The sequence below is a fragment of the Tursiops truncatus genome, chromosome 9, assembly GCF_011762595.2.
Source record: "Tursiops truncatus isolate mTurTru1 chromosome 9, mTurTru1.mat.Y, whole genome shotgun sequence".
Lineage (NCBI taxonomy): Eukaryota > Metazoa > Chordata > Mammalia > Artiodactyla > Delphinidae > Tursiops > Tursiops truncatus.
This window is the reverse complement of record NC_047042.1, coordinates 94,149,526-94,162,397: the sequence shown is the minus strand read 5'-3', so window position 1 is coordinate 94,162,397 and position 12,872 is coordinate 94,149,526. Positions and strand designations below refer to the sequence as shown.

At 36.2% G+C, this 12,872-nt stretch overlaps 1 protein-coding gene and 1 long non-coding RNA gene across 4 annotated transcripts in view; one reads left to right on the top strand and one right to left on the bottom strand.

Moving 5' to 3' along the window:
- LOC109549748 (uncharacterized) overlaps positions 1 to 12,872 on the bottom strand; it is a 339,321-nt gene that overhangs the window by 134,126 nt on the left and 192,323 nt on the right. The window lies entirely within an intron of this gene.
- TCAF1 (TRPM8 channel associated factor 1) overlaps positions 1 to 12,872 on the top strand; it is a 45,431-nt gene that overhangs the window by 761 nt on the left and 31,798 nt on the right. The window contains exon 1 of one of the 3 annotated variants that reach the window (XM_019933872.3): positions 503 to 635. The exons of 1 other annotated variant lie outside the window; for it this stretch is intronic. The gene's annotated coding sequence lies outside the window, so the exon portion shown is untranslated. One more of the 3 variants, XM_019933874.3, reaches the window with a different exon arrangement.

Here is a 12,872-nt window from a genome sequence, read left to right as displayed (position 1 = left end):
AGAACAATACATGTGATATTTTTAAAAAATTCAGCGGTTATGAAGTATCAATAGCCAACTTCTTCATTCTTAGCCCTTCGCCCTATATAAGCACCGTGAGATCGTCTTCTCTTATATAAGCATGTAACCATACCCTCCATTTTAAGGCAACTTCATTCTTTTAATTCAAAATATGTTTAGGACCCATAGACTTAACTCGTCCTTGGAAATAATTGTGCATTATACTATATGAAAATATATTATTATTTTCAACCGTTCACTTGTTCATAGTCTGACGGATTTCTTTTTCGACAAATGGCCCTCCTGCACTCCCAGCGCAGGGGCTGGGGTCTGCATCCTGGATTTAAGGCGGATTTAAGGCTGCATCTTCGTGCAAAAACTGACACAAAGCGGGGCCTCTGCAATTGGGGCGGCCGGCCAGGCTCCGCCCCCACCAGCGCGGCCACCAGTCAGATCCCGGAACCGCCCCCCTCTTAGCCACCCCCAACCCCCGTCCTTTCTACGTCCCAGTCCTCAGTCAGCCGCCCAGTCCCTTTTCGCCTGAGGAACTCCTGCCCCTTGGGAACCGCCGCCACCCCCGCCTAGCTGGTGTTCTTTGCCCCCAACCCGCGCTGCAGGGAATAGCGGGGCTAAGGGTGAGTGTGGGCCCGCGATGGGTTCTGGACAGGAGAGGCCTGGCGATGACACAGGCCACGGTCCGCAGGGCGGGTGGCCGGGCGGGGAGACGGGCGACGTGGGCGATGCGGATGCCCGGGACGTGCGTTTGTGTGGGGTCCGGGAGGCGTGAGGGCTGCCGTGGGGCCTCTGCGGTACCCAAGGGGAGGCAGCAGGTGAGTGCCACAGAGGATTGCTCGCTGTTTATTTCTCGGCTCCTTATCTGGTGTCTCCCTGCAGCTCCATCTCTGTTCCCTTCTTGCTTCGTTGTTACTCACCGTTGCTGGTCTGGAGGCGCGGGACCCCCTGTTTTCTGGTGCTTTTTTTGTGCTCCGCTGGGAGCCGTCGAGATTTCAGCTGAAAGGAACCGTGGAGGCGATGTCATTTCACCTCCCAGGGACTTGCTCTTGAATTTTTTGCGGGTGGCTTGCTTCTGCAGAGCGCGCAAGGTGAAAGTGCTTTCCTCCCCAAGTGCTCTACGCGCCCTCAGGCTCTGAGCGTGTCTGCGGTGGGGGAGTGAGGGGCAAGGTGCGGGAGAGTGGGTGCGGGGCGTCGGGCGGACTCTTCAGAATGCAGTGCCTTTGGCCTGAGGCAGTCAGGGTTGGATTGAACGGTTCCCAGGTAAACAGACCCGAGCTGGCCACTGACTTGGCTCAACCTGAAATGGAGGGAGAAGGCCTTATGTATAGGAGAAAAAAATTTACGAATCAGTTAATCATGGAAACTTCTTGGAGGACGTGCAGGTCTAACTAGACATAAAGGACAGAACGTATGGCTAGCTGACCATCCATCCATCCATCCATCCATCCTTCTGTACCCCAAAATATTTGTGAATTGACTTCACTGCAGTACTTTGCTTTCTTTTTTCCTTTGGTTTGATTTTTTTTTTTAATTTATTAATAAAAGGTATATACGCTAATAAAGTGAGTGCCTGACCATCTCCTAGGTCAAGAAATAGGACATAGCAGTACCCTAGAAGCCCCTTTGTATCCTAGGTCATGCTCATCCTTCTCCCTTCCCTGAGAGATAACATCTATCCTGATTTTTTGTATTAATCATGCCTTTGCTTTCCTTTATAATTCTACCATTTGTGTGTATATTCCAAAAACATATATATATGTTGGCTTTCCCTATTTTTTACTTTAGTATTAATGGCATTGTACCATACGTATTCTTAAGTTTTTGAAGTTCACGCCAGTTGATGATTCCTTCATTTTCACTGTTTATGGCTTGAGTCTACTGTAATTCATTCATTCTACATTTGTTAGTTGTTGCTCCTTTGGGGTTTATATTAGTTATCTATTGCTGTGTAACAAATTACCCCAACACTTAGCAGCTTAAAACAAAACAAACAAACAAAAAGCATATTATCTCACAGTCTCAGTGGGTCAAGAATCCAGGAGGAGCTTTGCTGGGAGCTGACTCAGTGTCTTTCTCAGGCGCTAAGCAAGGTATTGGCTAGGGCTACAGTCATTTCAAGGCTGGGTGGAGGGAACCCCTTTCAGGCTCACTCACATGACTGTTGGCAGGCCTCTTGGCCTCACTGGCTTTGGTTGGCCTCACTTCTTTGCCACATGGGCCTCTGTATAAGATCAGCATGGCAGCTTGCTTCCACCAGAGTGAAGGCTTCCAGAGACAGAGAAAGACGAAAGCCAGAGACTTTTTGCAACTTAATCTCAAAAGTGACATCCCATCATTTTTGCCGTCTTCTGTTCATTAGAAGTGAGTCACTAGTTCCAGTCCACACTCAAAGGAAGGGGGTTAAACAAGACCATGAATATCTAGAGGCAGCGATTATTGGGGGCCATTTTAAAGGCTGCCTACTACCCGGGATATTAACAAATAATGTCCTCTAACTATCTCGTACATGCCTTCTGGTTCACGTGCACCCATTCACTCTGGTTCCTTGGAATGTACACCTAGGTGTAGAATACTGGGTTTTAAGATTTGTGTATGTTCAACTTTCTTAGGTTATTGCTAAACTGTTTCCAAAGTGTTGAGCCAGTTTGCACTCTCTCCAGCAACAGATGAGAGTTCCTGTTTTTACATATACCTGTCACAATTTGGTATTATCAAACTTCATTTTTAGCCAGTCGAGCAGGCACGAAATAGCATTCAGTTTTGATTCTGATTAACATTTCTCTAATAACTAATGAAACTGACCATATTTTCATATTAACGATGAGCTATTTTCCTTTCTGTCTGAGAAATTCTGCTTCCTCTCTTTCATTCATTTTCAGGTTGGGTTGTTTGTATTTTTCGTATTGTCTATTGGAATGCTTTCTTTACATAACCTGGATGCTAGTCAATCCCTAGTTAACCACATATGCTGCAAATATCTGCTTTCACTTTGGTGCTTAGCTTTTCTTTCTCCATATGTCTGCCTATCTCTGCCAATGAATTAAGTTCTGAATTTTAATTTCACTTTTACTATACTTTCCTCTAAAAGTTTTTAAAGTTTTGTATTTGGCAATGTCTTAATCCACCTGGAAGTTTCTTGCTATACTATTTACTCCATATGAATAATCAACTGTCCTAGCACCAGTGATCTGCATGAATCAAGTTTTTCATATGTGCATGAATTTGTTTTAAGCTCCGTACTCTCTCTGATTATCTATTTGTCTAACTCTACATCAATACAAAATTGTTTTTAACTACTATAGTTTTATAGTAAGTCTTTAAATCTGGTAGGAAAGATTCTCCCACCTCTTCATTCTAATTCAAGAGTTTTTTTAGCAATTCTTGGACCTTTGATCTTCCATATAAATATTTAAATAAACTTGTCAAATTCTTCAAAACAGGAAACGAACAAGCAAAGAAACAAACTTGCTGGAATTTTTATTGATACTGAATTAATTCTATGTATCAATTTTGGGAGAAATGTTCTCTTCAAGGTGAATTTTTCCATCTGTGAACTTGGTATATAATGCCATTTATTTAGCTTACCATTAATATTTTTTAATGTTTTGTAATGTTTTATAGTACCTTTCATTGTTTTCCTTTTGCTCGTTTCTGTTGACTTTAGTTCTAAGTACATTATATTCTTATTGCTATTGTAAATGTTTTCTTTTATAAAAATTATATTTTGTGGCTTATTGTTTGTTGCTGGTGTATAGAAATCCAATTGTCTTTTATATATTGATTATATATCAAACTTGATAAGCTCCATTAATAATTCTAAATTACCTATAGAGTCAGATTTGCTAAAAAGGCAGTTATATCATCTGAAAATAATGACAGTTTTGTTTCTTCCTTTCTAATCTTTACACTTTTAATTTCTTTTTCCTGTCTTACTGCATTGGCTAGGAACCTCAGCATAATGTTAAATAAAAGTAGGGAGGGGTGTCTTGTTTTATCCTTAAGATAATAAAGAAAAAGATTTCACTATATCAACTTTAAATATTGCATTCATGATGGTTATTTTGTAAATGCTTTGTCCCATGATAAGAAAATTCAGTTCTTCTTTTGTTAAGCACTTTTATTATGAGTAAATTTTTCATTGAATGCTTCTCCTATAGCTATTGATTTTCTCATATGATTTTTTTCTTTAAGTATGTTAATGTGGTGAAGTTTAGTTTATTCAAAGTAATATTAAATCAACCTTACATTCCTGGAATAAACTCTCTATGATAAATATCTAATAACTTTTAGATATAGATATAAGGATAAGCATTAAATATTTGTATCTATATATGTGAATTAAGATTGGCCTGTAAATATTCTTTATGGTACTAACCTTATCTGTCGTTAATATCATTTCATAAAATAAGATGAGTAGTATTCTCACTGTTGCTATTCTCTGGAAGAATTTGTGCAAGATTGGAATTATCTGGTCAAATATTACTTTAAATCACCAGCACAACACTCAGGGTTTAGAGTTTAGTTTGTCAGAGGATATTAAACCTGTTGGTCCAATTATTTTAAAGATTATAGGACTATTTAGGTTTTCTTATGGAATCAGTTTTCATAAGTTGCATTTTCCAAGATATTTAACCAAAATTAATGGAACAAACTTGTTCACAATATTCTCTCATTATCCGTTTAAATATTTTCTATTATTATGACCCCCTTTTCATTACTAATGTGTGTATATTTTCTTTCTCTTTTTGGCTTGATTAATTTTGCCAGAACTTGGACTACTTTGTTAACTCTTTCACACATACACACACACACACACACACACACAAACTGTTTGTTTTCTTCATTATTATTTATTTTATTACTTCTTTCTGCTTTCTTAGAATTTTTCTGTTATTTCTTTTCTAAGCTCTTAAGGTATATGCTTAACTCATTAATTTTGAGCTATCATTCTTACATAAGCTCTTCAGGCTATAAATTTGTGTCACTGCTCTTTAGCTTTATCTCACAAGATTTGATATGAATATTTTGCTGTCATACTTTAAATATTTATCATTTCTATTACGGTTTCTTGTTTGAGCCATGAAATTTTAAGAAATGTGTATTTGAATTTCCAGTCACTCCATAAAGAATATTTTATTATCTTCTAGTAAATGTTGCCTAGCTAATTTATAATGAATTCAGAGAATTATGATACCAATTCCTTTGGATTATTGAATCTAGCTTTACATCCTACCACATTGTCAGTTTTGTGTGCTTGAAAATAATGTGTAGTCTCTAATTATATAATGTCCTGTGTATACCTTTAAAACAAGTGTGTTAATTATGAAATCCAGGGCTGCCATATCTTCACCAATTTTTATCAGCTTAAATTATCAATACAAAAATAGATACATTAAAATCTCTCACTATGATGGTGAATTTTGAAATTTCTCATTGTAGATCTGTTTATTTTTACTTTATATATTTTGAGGCAATGCTATTAGGGAATTGGAATAAATTGAAAATTTTATCATAATGTAGGGATATAAAATATTATGGCTAAAATAAAATATTAATGCTTTTGTTTTGAATTCTTAATGTGTTCATATATCATCAAATCAAGACTTTCTTGATTGGTGTTTACCTCATTTATCATTCTTTCATCCTTTCACTTTAAATCTTTCTAAATCTGTGTTTTAAATATATATGTTGAATTTTGTCAAAAGCTTTTCTGCATCTATTGAGACGATTATATGGTTTTTATTTTTCAATTAGTTAATGTGGTGTATCACACTGATTGATTTGTGGATATTGAAAAATCATTGCATCCCTGGGATAAATCCCACTTGATCATGGTGTATTATCCTTTTAATGTATTCTTGGATTTGATCTGCTAGTATTTTGTTGAGGATTTTTACATCTACGTTCTTCAGTGATATTGGCCTGTAATTTTCTTTTTTTGTGGCACCTTTGTCTGGTTTTGGTATCAGGGTAATGGTGGCCTCATAGAATGAGTTTAGGAGTGTTCCTTCCTCTGCAATTTTTTGGAAGAGTTTCAGAAGCATAGGTGTTAACAATTCTTTAAATGTTTGATAGAATTTGCCAAAAGCTTTTGACAAAATTCAACACCAATTTATGATGAAAACTCTCCAGAAAGTGGGCATAGAGGGAACATACCTCAACATAATAAAGCCCATATATGACAAACCTACAGTCAACATCATACTCAGTGGTGAAAAGCTGAAAGCATTTCCTCTAAGATCAGAAACCAGGCAAGGATGTCCACTCTCACCACTTTTACTCAACATAGTTTAGGAAGTCCTAGCCACAGCAGTCAGAGAAGAAAAAGAAATAAAAAGGAATCCAAATTGGAAAAGAAGAAGTAAAACTGTCACTGTTTGCAGATGACATGATACTATACCTAGAAAATCCTAAAGAAGTTACCAGAAAACTACTAGAGCTCATCAATGAATTTGGTAATGTTGCAGGATACAAAATTAATATACAGAAATGTGTTGCATTTCTATACACTAACAATGAAAGGCCAGAAAGAGAAATTAAAGAAACAATCCCATTTACCATCTCATCAAAAAGAATAAAATACCTAGGGATAAACCTACCTAAGGATGCAAGAGACCTGTACTCTAAAAACTATAAGACCCTGATGAAAGAAATTGAAGCTAACACAAACAGATGAAAAGATATACCATGTTCTTGGATTGGAAGAATCAATATTGTCAAAATGACTGTACTACCCAAGGCAATCTACAGATTCAATGCAATCCCTATCAAATTACCAATGGCATTTTTCACAGAACTAGAACAAAAATATTTTAATTTGAATGGAAACACAAAAGACCCTGAATAGCCAAAGCAATCTTAAGAAAGAAAAACAGAGCTGGAAGAATCAGGCTCCCTGACTTAAGGCTACAATACAAAGCTACAGTCATCAAAACAGTGTGGTACTTTCACAAAAGCAGAAATATAGATCAATGGAACAGGATAGAAAGCCCAGAAATAAGCCCATGCATCTATGGTCAATTAATCTATGACAAAGGAAGGAAGACTATACAATGGAAAAAAGACAGTCCCTTCAATAAATGGTGCTGGGAAAACTGGACAGCTAAATGTGAAAGAATGAAATTAGAAAATTCTCTAAGACCATACACAAAAATAAACTCAAAATGGATTAAAGACCTAATTTAAGAGCAGATACTATAAAACTTAGTGGAAAATGTAGGCAGAACACTCTCTGACATAAATCACAGATCTTCTTCAATCTGTCTCCTAGAGTAATGGAAATAAAAACAAAAACAAGCAAATGGGACCTAATAAAACTCGAAAGCTTTTACACAGCAAAGGAAACCATAAACAAAATGAAAAGACAGTCCACAGAATGGGAGAAGATATTTGCAAACGCTGCTACCGACAAGAGATTAATCTCCAAAATTTACAAACAGCTCACACAGCTTAATACCAAAAAACAAACAACCCAATCAAAAAATGGCAGAAGACCTAAATAGACGTTTCTCCAAACAAGACATACAGATGGCAAACAGGCACATGAAGATGCTCAACATCACTGATTATTAGAGAAATGCAAATCAAAGCTACAATGAGATATCACCTCACACCAGTCAGAATGGCCATCATTAAAAAGTCTACAAACAATAAATGCTGGAGAGGGTGTGGAGAAAAGAGGACCCTTCTACGCTGTTGGTGGGAATGTAAATTGGTATAGGCACTATGGAGAACAATATGGAAATTCCTTAAAAAACTAAAACTAGAGTACCGTATGATCCAGTAATCTCACTCCTGGACATATATCCAGAGAAAACCATGGTTTGAAAGGACACATGCACCCCAGTGTTCATTGCAGCACTGTTCACAATAGCCAAGACATGGAATCAGCCTAAATGTCCATCGACAGATGAATGGATGGAGAAGATGTAGTACACATATACAATTGAATATTACTCAGCCATTAAAAAGAATGAAATAATGCCATTTGGAGCAACATGGATGGACATGGAGATTATCATACTAAGTGAAGTAGGTCAGACAGAAAGACAGATATCTTGTGATATTGCTTATATGTAGAATCTAAAAAAAAAAGATACAAATGAAAATATTTACAAAACAGAACAGACTCACAGAAAACAAATTTATGGGGAAAGGTTGTGGGGAGGGATAGATTGGGAGTTTGGGATTGACATATACAGACTACTGTATTTTAAATAGATAAGCAACAAGGACCTACTGTATAGCACAGGGAACTCTGCTCAATATTCTGTAATAACCTAAATGGGAAAATAATTTGAAAAAGAATAGGTATATGTATATGCATAACTGAATCACTTTGCTGTACATCTGAAACTAACACAACACTGTAAATCAACTATAGTCCAACGTAAACTAAAAAATTTAAAAATAAAGAAATAAAAACCACAATGAGATACCAGTACATAAAAAAGCATATATGTCATAAACTTATGTGTATTTCTTTAAATCCTAGGTTTTTAAAATTTTTGTTAGACAATTTATAACATCATTGAATAATTTAATCCAGTTATATTTACTGTGATTAGTAATACAATTGGATTTACTTTTACCATCTTATATTTGCTTTTAATTTTTTCTGCTTTATCTGTCTCTTTCATTCCTAACCACTCTTTCTTTTTTCTCTTTTATTCCCCATTTTACTCCTTCTCTTATTTGGAAGTTACATGTTCTAATGTTTTAGGTCAAATGTTTTAGCAGTAATTCTAGTAGTATAGCACACTTAACTCATAACATTTATTGAAGTATAATTGAGAAATAAAACTTGCATATATCTAAGGTGTACAATGTGATGTTTAGATATATGTATACATTGTGAAATGATTACCACAATCAAGCTAATTAACATATTGATCACCTTGCATAGTTTACCGTTTTTTGGTGAGAACAATTGAGATATACTATCTTAGCAAATTTCAAGTATATAATACAATATTGTTAACGATAGTCATTGTGCTATACATTAGCGCTCCAGAACGTATTCAGCCTGCATAGCTGAAACTTTGCAACCTTTGCTCAATATTTCCCCATTTCCAACCTCTCCCCAACTCCTGGTAATGACCATGCTACTCTCTGCTTCTATAAGTTCAACTTTTTTAGATTCCACATATAAGTGAAGTTGTACAGTATTTGTCTTTCTCTTTCTGAATTATTTCAAAACTTAGCATAATGCCTTGAGGTTCATCCATGTTGTCACAAATGGCAGGATTTCCTTCTTTTTAATGGCTATATAAATTCCATTGTGTATATATGCCACAATTTCTTTATTCATTAATCCATTTGTTAGTCACTTATGTTGTTCCCATATCTTGGCTACTGTGAGTAATGCTGCAATGAACATGGCAGTGCAGATATTATTTGCAGTTACTGATTTCATGTCCTTTGAATATATACCCAGAACTAGGATTGTTAGATAATATGGTAGTTCTAATTTTAATTTTTTGATGAATCTCTATACTGTTTTCTATAATGACTGTACCAATTACATTCACATCAACAATGTGCAAGGGTTTCCTTTTCTCCACATCCTCACCAACACTTGCTATTTTTTCTCTTTTTGATATTAGCCCTTCTAACAGGTGTGAAGTGATATCTTGTGGCTTAGATTTGCATCTCCATGATGATTAGTGGATTTGAGTACTTTCCCATATACCTGTTGGCCATTTGTATATCTTCTTTTGTGAAATGTCTATTCAGGTCCTTTGCTTATTTTTAATTGGATTATTTGTTTTCTTGCTATTGAGTTGTTTGAGTTCCTCATATATTTTGGATATTATTAACTCCTTATTGGATATATGGTTTGTAAATATTTTCTCCCATTCTGTGGATTGTCTCTTTACTCTGTTGTTTCCTTCCCTGTGCAGAAACTTTAGTTTGATATAGCCCCACTTGTTTATTTTTGCTTTTATTGCATGTGTTTTTGGGGTCATATCCAAAAATTTATTTCCCAGCTCAGTGTTAAGCTTTTTTCCAATGTTTTCTTCTAGTAGCTTTACAGTTTCAGATCTTATGTTTAAGTATTTAATGCATTTTGAATTGCTTTTTGTATATGGTATGAGGGAAGAATTCAGTTTCGTTATTCTGCATGTGGATATCCAGTTATTCCAACACCATTTATTGAAGACACTATCCTTTCCTCATTGTGTGTGCTTTGCACATTTGTCAGAGATCAGTTGAATGTATGGTTACAGGATATAAAGTCAACTTACAAAAATCAGTTGTGGGGACATCCCTGGTGGCGTGGTGGTTGAGAGTCTGCCTGCCAATGCAGGGGACGAGGGTTCGGGCTCTGGTCAGGGAGGATCCCACATGCTGCGGAGCTACTGAGCCCACGTGCCACAACTACTGAAGCCCACGTGCCTAGAGCCCGTGCTGTGCAACAAGAGAGGCCACCGCAAGGAGAAGCCCGCGCACTGCCATGAAGACCCAACGCAGCCAAAAATAAATAAATTTAAATAAATAAGTGAGTACCAGTTAGTCAGGACCTAAATTAAAATAAAAAAAAAATCAGTTGTGTTTCAATACACTAACAGCAATTTAGCAATTTCCTGAAAGGGAAATTTAAAACAAGAATCCCATTTACAATAGCATCAAAAACAATAAATACTTAGGAACCAATTTAACCAAGAAGGTAAAAGACCTGTACACTGAAAACTATAAAACATTGATGAAAGTAACTGAAGACACAAATTAAAAGCTATTCTGTTCATGGATTGGAAGAAGTAATAATGTTGAATTGTCTCTGCAAGTTTATATATAGAAAAGCTTAATAAAAGAAGTTAGTCATCTGCAAACAGAGATATCTGCAAACAAAGGCAATTTAACTTCTTTCTTTCCATTTTGGATGGCATTTCTTTTTTCTTGCCTCATTGCTCTGGCTAGAACTTCCAGTACTATGTTGAAAAAAAGTGAAAGGGGGACCCCTTGTCTTGTCCCTGATCCTAGAGGAGAAGCTTTCAGCCTTCACTCTTGAGTGTGATGTTAACTGTAGGCTTGCCATATGTGGCCTTTATTTTGTTGAGGTACATTCCTTCTATATCCAATCTGTTGATAATTTTTTGTCATGGAAGGGAGTTGTATTTTGTCAAATGCTTTTTCTGCATCTGCTGAGATGATTTTATCCTTCATTTTGTTAATGTGGTAGCACATTTATTGATTTGCAGATGTTGAACCATCCTTGCATCCCTGGAATAAATCCCACCTGATCATGGTGTATGATTTTTTTAATGTACTGTTGAATTCACTTTGGTAATATTTTGTTGAGGATTTTTGCATCTATATTCATCAGGGATGTCGGTCTGTAATTTCCTTTCTTATAGTCTCCTTGTCTGACTTTGGTGTCAGGGTATGGGTAAGGCTCAAACAATGCAATAAATTTAAAACCATTTATCTTCATTAACCACCATCTTGCAGCTGTGCTCTTGTTATTGTATGTTTATTATGCTTTTATATCCCACAAGACGTATTTGTTTATTTAAATATCAATATTGATATTTGCCCAGGTATTTACTCTTTCCCGTATTCTCAATTCCTCCTGTAGTTATGTACTCCCATCTGGGATCATTTTTCTTAATTTTGAAGTACTGCTTTTTATACTGTAATGCTAGCAAATTCTCTCAGCTTTTGTTTATCTAAAATTGTCTTTATTTTGCCTTCATTTTTTGAGGGATATTTTTGTTGTGCATAGAGTTTTAGGTTGGCAGATTGTCTTCTTTTTTTTTTTTTTAACCAATACCACTATGTTCTGGTTTCTATCATTTTCTTTTGAAAAGCCAGATGTATTATTGTTCCTCTAAATGGAAAGTATCCTTTATTTCTCGCTGACTTTCAGATTTCCTCTCTGAATTTGTTTCTTAGCATTTGACTATAATGTGCCTAGGTGTAGTTTTCTTTGTATTTATTCTGCTTAGGGAATGAGGAGGGTTTTTTGTTTTGTTTTTCTTGTGTTTTTTTTTTGCAGTACGCAGGCCTCTCACTGTTGTGGCCTCTCCCGTTGTGGAGCACAGGCTCCGGACGCACAGGCTCAGCAGCCATGGCTCACGGGCCCAGCCGCTCCGCGGCATGTGGGATCTTCCTGGACCGGGGCACGAACCTGTGTCCCCTGCATAGGCAGGCGGACTCTCAATCACTGTGCCACCAGGGAAGCCCGAGGGTTTTTTTTTTTAATTTGAGTTTTGATGTTTTTCATCTCTTGAGAATTTTCAATCATTAATTATTAGCATATTGCTTCTGTTTCACTGTCTCTCTTCTTCTGGGAGTCTAATTACACATATGTCAAGACTTTTTACTATGTCTCATAATTCCTATTATAGTTTTACTGTATCCTTTCATCTCCTTATGCATCCTTTCTTTCCTCTGTGTGTTATTTTTAGATACTTTCTACTGATTCTTGTTGCAGTTCATCAATTCTTTGGTCATTTGTGTCTAATATGGTATTACAACCAACTATTGAATTCCTGATTTCAATGATTATGTTTTATTTCTAAAATTTCTATTTTAATATTTTACGTTTTAATTCTATACTGGTATTCTCCAGCCTGTTTCTGTTATTTTTGAACACATTAATCACAGTTATTTTAAAATCAGTCCCTGTCTAAGAACTCAAATGTCTGAACCACTTGTCTGTTTCTATTTTTTGTTGTTTCTCTTGAGTTCTTGATAATTCATCCTTATTTTTAGCCTCCTTCTAAATTTTTGATTGGATGCAGGACATCATGAATGAAAAATCAGAAAGTTCCGGTTGATGTTATTGTTTATCAAAGAGGATTTTTCTGGCGTGGGGGACAGATAAAGTACCAGCAGATTACTTTAATACTATC